Consider the following 9,135-nt stretch of genomic DNA (forward strand, 5'->3'; position numbering starts at 1 on the left):
ACACGATCAACATGCTACGTCTATTAGTTTGGGTCTAGTCCATCACGTGATTCTCCTAATGACGTGATCCAGTTATCAAGCAACAACACCTTGTTCATAATCAGAAGGCACTGACTATCTTTGATCAACTGGCTAGCCAACTAGAGGCTTGCTAGGGACAGTGCTTTGTCTATGTATCCACACATGTATATAAGTGTTCATTCAATACAATTATAGCATGGATAATAAACGATTATCTTGATACAGGAATTACAATAATAACTATATTTATTATTGCCTCTAGGGCATAATTCCAACAGTCTCCCAGTTGCACCAGAGTCAATAATCTAGCCCTCACATCATCACGTGAATTACATTGTAATAAATCTAACGCCCATACAGTTCTGGTGTTGATCATGCTTTGCCCGTGGAGGAGGTTTAGTCAGCGGGTCTGCTACATTCAGATCCGTGTGCACTTTGCATATATTCACGTCCTCCCCTTCGACATAGTCGCGTATGAGGTTGAAGCGTCGTTTGATGTGTCTGGACTTCTTGTGAAACCGTGGTTCCTTTGCTAGGGCAATGGCACCCGTGTTGTCACAGAACAAGGTTATTGGATTTAGTGGCACCACTCCAAGATCCATCATGAACTTCTTCATCCAGACACCCTCCTTAGCCGCCTCCGAGGCAGCCATGTACTCCGCTTCACATGTAGAATCTGCTACGACGCTCTGCTTGGAACTGCACCAGCTTACCGCACCCCCATTAATAATAAATACATATCCGGTTTGCGACTTAGAGTCGTCCGGATATGTGTCAAAGCTTGCATTGACGTAACCTTTTACGATGAGCTCTTCGTCACCTTCATACACGAGAAACATCTCCTTAGTCCTTTTTAGGTACTTCAGGATATTCTTGACCGCCGTCCAGTGATCCACTCCTGGATTACTCTGGAACCTACCTGCCATACTTATGGCCAGGCTAACGTCCGGTCTAGTGCACAACATTGCATACATGATAGAACCTATGGCTGAAGCATAGGGGACGGTGCTCATATGCTCTCTATCCTCATCAGTTGCTGGGCACTGAGTCTTACTCAATCTCGTACCTTGTAAAACTGGCAAGAACCCTTTCTTGGACTGTTCCATTTTGAACCTCTTCAAAACTTTATCAAGGTATGTGCTTTGTGAAAGTCCTATCAGGCGTTTTGATCTATCCCTGTAGATCTTAATGCCTAGAATGTAAGCAGCTTCTCCTAGGTCCTTCATAGAGAAACTTTTATTCAAGTAATCCTTCATGCTCTCCAAAAACTCTACGTTGTTTCCAATCAGCAATATGTCATCCACATATAATATTAGAAACGCCACAGAGCTCCCACTCACTTTCTTGTAAATACAAGATTCTCCAACCACTTGTATAAACCCAAATGCTTTGATCACCTCATCAAAGCGTTTATTCCAACTCCGAGATGCTTGCACCAGTCCATAAATGGATCGCTGGAGCTTGCACACTTTGTTAGCATTCTTAGGATCGACAAAACCTTCGGGTTGCATCATATACAACTCTTCCTTAAGGAAACCATTAAGGAACGCCGTTTTGACATCCATCTGCCAGATTTCATAATCGAAAAATGCATCTATTGCTAACATGATTCTGACGGACTTAAGCATCGCTACGGGTGAGAATGTCTCATCGTAGTCAACTCCTTGAACTTGTGAAAAAACCCTTTGCCACAAGTCGAGCTTTATAAACGGTCACATTGCCGTCAGCGTCCGTCTTCCTCTTAAAGATCCATTTGTTCTAAATAGCCTTGCGGCCCTCAGGTAGTACTTCCAAAGTCCACACTTTGTTCTCATACATGGATCCTACCTCGGACTTCATGGCTTCTAGCCATTTGTTGGAATCTGGGCCCACCATTGCTTCTTCATAATTTACAGGTTCATTGTTGTCTAACAACATGATTGACAAGACGGCATTACCGTACCACTCTGGAGCAGCACGTGGTCTCGTCGACCTGCGTGGTTCGACAGAAACTTGAACCGGAGTTTCATGATCATCATCATTAACTTCCTCCTCAACCGGCGTCGCAATGACAGAGGTTTCCCCTTGCCCTGTGCCACCATCTAGAGGGATGAGAGGTTTGACAACCTCATCAAGTTCTATCTTCCTCCCACTCAATTCTCTCGAGAGAAACTCCCTCTCGAGAAAAGCTCCGTTTTTACCAACAAACACTTTGCCCTCGGATTTGAGATAGAAGGTGTACCCAACTGTATCTTTTGGGTAACCTATGAAGATGCACTTTTCCGCTTTGGGTTCCAGTTTTTCAGGATGAAGCTTTTTGACATAAGCATCACATCCCCAAACTTTAAGAAACGACAACTTTGGCCTTTTTCCATACCACAGTTCGTATGGTGTCGTCTCAACGGATTTTGATGGTGCCCTATTTAAAGTGAATGCAACTGTTTCTAATGCATAACCCCAAAACGGTAACGGCAAATCGGTAAGAGACATCATAGATCGCACCATCTCTAATAAAGTATGATTACAATGTTCGGACACACCATTACGCCGTGGTGTTCCAAGCGGTGTCAATTGTGAAACAATTCCACATTGTCTTAAGTGAGCACCAAACTCGAAACTCAGATATTCACCCCCACGATCAGACCGTAGGAACTTGATCTTCTTGTTACGATGATTTTCAACTTCACTCTGAAATTGCTTGAACTTTTCAAATGTTTCAGACTTGTGCTTCATCAAGTAGACATAACCATATCTATTCAAATCGTCAGTGAAGGTGAGAAAATAACGATATCCGCCGCGTGCCTCCACGCTCATCGGACCACACACATCGGTATGTATGATTTCCAACAAGTCACTTGCATGCTCCATTGTTCCGGAGAACGGAGTCTTAGTCATCTTGCCCATGAGGCATGGTTCGCACGTGTCAAGTGAATCAAAGTCAAGTGACTCCAAAAGTCCATCAGCATGGAGTTTCTTCATGCGCTTTACACCAATATGACCTAAGCGGCAGTGCCACAAAAATATGGCGCTATCATTGTTAACTCTAACTCTTTTGGTCTCAATGTTATGTATGTGTGTATCGCTATCAAGATTCAATATGAACAATCCTCTCATATTGGGTGCATGACCATAAAAGATGTTACTCATAGAAATAGAACAACCATTATTATCTGACTTAAAAGAGTAACCGTCTCGCAATAAACAAGATCCAGATATAAAGTTCATGCTCAACGCAGGCACTAAATAACAATGATTTAAGTTCATAACTAATCCTGATGGTAACTGAACTGAAACTGTGCCGACGGCGATTGCATCAACCTTGGAACCATTTCCTACGCGCATCGTCACTACATCTTTCGCCAGCCTTCGTCTATTCCGCAGTTCCTGTTTCGAGTTGCAAATATGAGCAACAGAACCGGTATCGAATGCCCAGGCACTACTACGAGAGCCGGTTAAGTACACATCAATAACATGTATATCAAATATACCTGATTTTTCTTTGGCCGCCTTCTTATCAGCCAGATACTTGGGGCAATTGCGCTTCCAGTGACCCATACCCTTGCAATAGTAACACTCTGTTTCAGGCTTAGGTCCAGCTTTGGGTTTCTTCGTCGGATTGGCAACAGGCTTGCCACTCCTCTTTGAATTACCCTTCTTGCCTTTGCCGTTTCTCTTAAAACCAGTGGTCTTATTCACTATCAACACTTGATGCTCTTTACGGAGTTCAGACTCTGCGACTTTCATCATCGCAAACAACTCGCCGGGAGACTTGTTCATCCCTTGCATGTTGTAGTTCAACACAAAGCCTTTATAGCTTGGCGGCAGTGATTGAAGGATTCTGTCAGTGATAGCTTCTTGCGGGAGTTCAATCCCCAGCTCAGCTAGACGGTTTGAGTACCCAGACATTTTGAGCACATGTTCACTGACAGACGAGTTCTCCTCCATCTTGCAAGCATAGAATTTATCGGAGGTCTCATACCTCTCGATCCGGGTGTTCTTCTGAAAGATAAACTTCAACTCCTGGAACATCTCAAATGCTCCATGGCGCTCAAAGCGACGTTGAAGTCCCGGTTCTAAGCCATACAAGACAGCACATTGAACTACTGAGTAGTCTTCCTTACGTGCTAACCAAGCGTTCTTAACATCCTGATCAGCCATAGCGGGTGGTTCATCTCCTAGCACAGCATTAAGGACATAATCCTTCTTCCCAGCTTGTAAGATTAGCTTAAGATTACGAGCCCAGTCTACAAAGTTGCTTCCATCATCTTTCAACTTAGCTTTCTCTAGGAACGTATTAAAATTCAGGGTGACTGTCGCGTGAGCCATGATCTACAACACAAATATTTTCAAAGTGGACTTAGACTATGTTCAAGATAATTAGTGTTTAACTTAATCAAATTACTCGCTAAACTCCCACTCAAAAAGTACATCTCTCTAGTCATTTGAGTGGTTCATGATCCACTTACACTAGCTCAAGTCCGATCATCACGTGAGTTGAGCATAGTTTCAGTGGTAAGCATCCATGCTAATCATATCATCTATATGATTCATGATCGACCTTTCGGTCTCATGTGTTCCGAGGCCATGTCTGCACATGCTAGGATCGTCAAGCTTAACCCGAGTGTTCCGCGTGCGCAACTGTTTTGCACCCGTTGTATGTGAACGTTGAGTCTATCACACCCGATCATCACGTGGTGTCTCGAAACGACGAACTGTAGCAACGGTGCACAGTCGGGGAGAACACAATTTCGTCTTGAAATTTTAGTGAGAGATCACCTCATAATGCTACCGTCGTTCTAAGCAAAATAAGGTGCATAAAAGGATTAACATCACATGCAATTCATAAGTGACATGATATGGCCATCATCACGTGCTCCTTGATCTCCATCACCAAAGCACCGGCACGATCTTCTTGTCACCGGCGCCACACCATGATCTCCATCAACGTGTCGCCATCGGGGTTGTCGTGCTACTCATGCTATTACTACTAAAGCTACATCCTAGCAAAATAGTAAACGCATCTGCAAGCACAAACATTAGTATAAAGACAACCCTATGGCTCCTGCCGGTTGCCGTACCATCGACGTGCAAGTCGATATTATCTATTACAACATGATCATCTCATACATCCAATATATCACATCACATCGTTGGCCATATCACATCACAAGCATACCCTACAAAAACAAGTTAGACGTCCTCTAATTTTGTTGTTGCATGTCTTACGTGGTGACCATGGGTATCTAGTAGGATCGCATCTTACTTATGGAAACACCACAACAGAGATATATGAGTTGCTATTTAACCTCATCCAAGGACCTCCTCGGTCAAATCCGATTCAACTAAAGTTGGAGAAACTGACACCCGCCAGTCATCTTTGAGCAACGGAGTTACTCGTAGCGATGAAACCAGTCTCTCGTAAGCGTACGAGTAATGTCGGTCCGAGCCGCTTCGATCCAACAATACCGCGGAATCAAGAAAAGACTAAGGAGGGCAGCAAAACGCACATCACCGCCCACAAAAACTTTTGTGTTCTACTCGAGAAGACATCTACACATGAACCTAGCTCATGATGCCACTGTTGGGGAACATCGCATGGGAAACAAAAATTTTCCTACGCGCACGAAGACCTATCATGGTGATGTCCATCTACGAGAGGGGATGTGTGATCTACGTACCCTTGTAGACCGTACAACAGTAGCGTTAGTGAACGCGGTTGATGTAGTGGAACGTCCTCACGTCCCTCGATCCGCCCCGCGAACCGTCCCGCGATCAAACCCACGATCTAGTGCCGAACGGACGGCACCTCCGCGTTCAGCACACGTACAGCTCGACGATGATCTCGGCCTTCTTGATCCAGCAAGAGAGACGGAGAGGTAGATGAGTTCTCCAGCAGCGTGACGGTGCTCCGGAGGTTGGTGGTGATCTTATCTCAGCAGGGCTCCCCCCGAGCTCCGCAGAAACGCGATCTAGAGGAAAAACCGTGGAGGTATGTGGTCGGGCTGCCGTGGAAAAGTCGTCTCTAATCAGCCCTAAAACCTCCGTATATATAGGGGGAAGAGGGGGAGCCTTGCATTGGGGTCCAAGGACCCTCAAGGGCTTCGGCCGAGCCAAGGGGGGCAACCCTCCCCTTCCAAACCGAGTCCAACTAGGTTTGGAAGGAGGAGTCCTTCCCCCTTTTCCCACCTCCTCATTTTTTCTTTTCTCTTTGATTTTCTTCCTATGGCGCATAGGGCCTTCTTGGGCTGTCCCACCAGCCCACTAAGGGCTGGTGCGCCACCCCCAAGGCCTATGGGCTTCCCCGGGGTGGGTTGCCCCCCCGGTGAACTCCCGGAACCCATTCGTCATTCCCGGTAACTCCGAAAACCTTCCGATAATCAAATGAGGTCATCCTATATATCAATCTTCGTTTCTGGACTATTCCGGAAACCCTCGTGACGTCCGTGATCTCATCCGGGACTCCGAACAACTTTTAGTAACCAACCATATAACTCAAATACGCATAAAACAACGTCGAACCTTAAGTGTGCAGACCCTGCGGGTTTGAGAACTATGTAGACATGACCCGAGAGACCCCTCGATCAATATCCAATAGCGGGACCTGGATGGCCATATTGGATCCTACATATTCTACGAAGATCTTATCATTTGAACCTTAGTGTCAAGGATTCATTTAATCCCGTATGTCATTCCCTTTATCCTTCGGTATGTTACTTGCCCGAGATTCGATCATCACTATCCGCATACCTATTTCAATCTTGTTTACCGGCAAGTCTCTTTACTCGTTCCGTAATACAAGATCCCGCAACTTACACTAAGTCACATTGCTTGCAAGGCTTGTGTGTGATGTTGTATTACCGAGTGGGCCCCGAGATACCTCTCCGTCACACGGAGTGACAAATCCCAGTCTCGATCCATACTAACTCAACGAACACCTTCGGAGATACCTGTAGAGCATCTTTATAGTCACCCAATTACGTTGCGATGTTTGATATACACAAAGTATTCCTCCGGTGTCAGTGAGTTATATGATCTCATGGCCATAGGAACAAATACTTGACACGCAGTAAACAGTAGCAACAAAATGACACGATCAACATGCTACGTCTATTAGTTTGGGTCTAGTCCATCACGTGATTCTCCTAATGACGTGATCCAGTTATCAAGCAACAACACCTTGTTCATAATCAGAAGACACTAACTATCTTTGATCAACTGGCTAGCCAACTAGAGGCTTGCTAGGGACAGTGCTTTGTCTATGTATCCACACATGTATATTAGTGTTCATTCAATACAATTATAGCATGGATAATAAACGATTATCTTGATACAGGAATTATAATAATAACTATATTTATTATTGCCTCTAGGGCATAATTCCAACATGTTGTTGATGGCCCACCAGCGCGTGGGTTCGCAGCAGTTTTCAAGGGTAGAGTATTCAACCCAAATTTGTTGGTTTGCATGACGGGAGGTGAGAGAATACTCTCAAGTATTAGCAGTTGAATGTCAGATTCAACCACACGTGAAAGATTAGTATCTGCAAGCAACGTAGTAATAGCAAAGTAGCGAGTAACGGCAGTGTAACGAGCAACTATAGTGACCACAGTAGCAAGTAGCAACAATAGCAAGCGACAGTAGTAGCAACAGTAGCAGCAGAGCAAGCCAAGTAACAACAGTAGCGACAGTAGTGGCAGCAGCAGCAGAGCAAAACAAGTGACAGCAGTAGCAACAGTAGTAGCAGCAGCAGAGCAAAACAAGTAACAACAGTAGCAACAGTAGTAGCAGCAGTAGTAGGACAAACTCGTAGGCAATGGGTCGGTGATTTGTTTGGATGATATTCATCATGCAACAACTATAACACGGAAAGATATGTGGCTAGCTCCCGTTCGTCAATGTGATGTAGGCATGCATTCCGTGTGTCGTCATACGTGCTTAGGTAAAAGAACTTGCATGACATCTATTGTCCATCCCTCCCGTGGCAGCGGGGTTCAAAAGGAAACTACAGGATATTAAGGTTCTCGTTTTAATAAAGAACTGGACCAATGCATTAGCACATGGTGAACACATGAACTCCTCAAACTATGGTCATCACCGGGAGTGGTTCCGGTTATTGTCACTCCGGGGTTGCCGGATCATAACACATAGTAGGTAACTACAACTTGCAAGATCGGATCTAAAACACACATATATTGGTGACAACATAATAATTTCAGATCTGAAATCATGGCACTCGGGCCCTAGTGACAAGCATTAAGCGTGGCAAAGTAGTAGCAACATCAATCTCATAACATAGTGGATACTAGGGATCAATCCCCATCAAAACTAACTCGATTACATGATAGATCTCATCCTACTCATCATCGCCCAGCGAGCCTACGAATAGATTATTCACGAACAACGAAGAGCTTCATGGAATTGGAGAGGGAAGAAGGTTGATGATGACGATGGCGACGATTTCCCCTCTCCGAAGCCCAAGACGGACTCCAGATGTGCCCTCCAGATGAAGAACAGGTGGTGGCGGCGTCTCCGTATCGCAAACGCGATGAAAACTTCTCTTCTTATTTTTCTGGGACGAAAGGCAACTTATAGAGCTGGAATTGGGGGCGGCAGAGCCGTGTGGGCCCCACAAGCCTACCCACCGCCACCAGGGGGTGGTGGCGGAGCAGGGGCTTGTGGCCCACTGGGCCACCCCCTGAGGTGGAACTTGGCGCAGATATTTTTGATATTTTCCAAAACTGTTCCCCGTAAATTTTCAGGACGTTTCGAGAACTTTGATTTCTGCACAAAAATAACACCAAGGCAATTGTGCTGAAAACAACATCAGTCCAGGTTAGTTCCATCCAAATCATGCAAATTAGAGTCCAAAACAAGGGCAAAAGAGTTTGGAAAAGTAGATATGATGGAGACGTATCAACTCCCCCAAGCTTAAAACCTTGCTTGTCCTCAAGCAACTCAGTTGACAAACTGAGAGAGAAAGAAAAACTTTGACAAACTCTGTTTGATCTTGTTGTTGCAACTATGTCTAACTCATAACCAAAATTTCAGCAAGATCACAAGTTAACCACATAAGCAAATGACACAAAGGTCTCACGGTAAACTAATATCAATGGCATAATCAACTAACGAGCAAAT

The sequence above is a fragment of the Hordeum vulgare genome, chromosome 5H (genome assembly GCF_904849725.1).
Source record: "Hordeum vulgare subsp. vulgare chromosome 5H, MorexV3_pseudomolecules_assembly, whole genome shotgun sequence".
NCBI classification, from domain to species: domain Eukaryota; kingdom Viridiplantae; phylum Streptophyta; class Magnoliopsida; order Poales; family Poaceae; genus Hordeum; species Hordeum vulgare.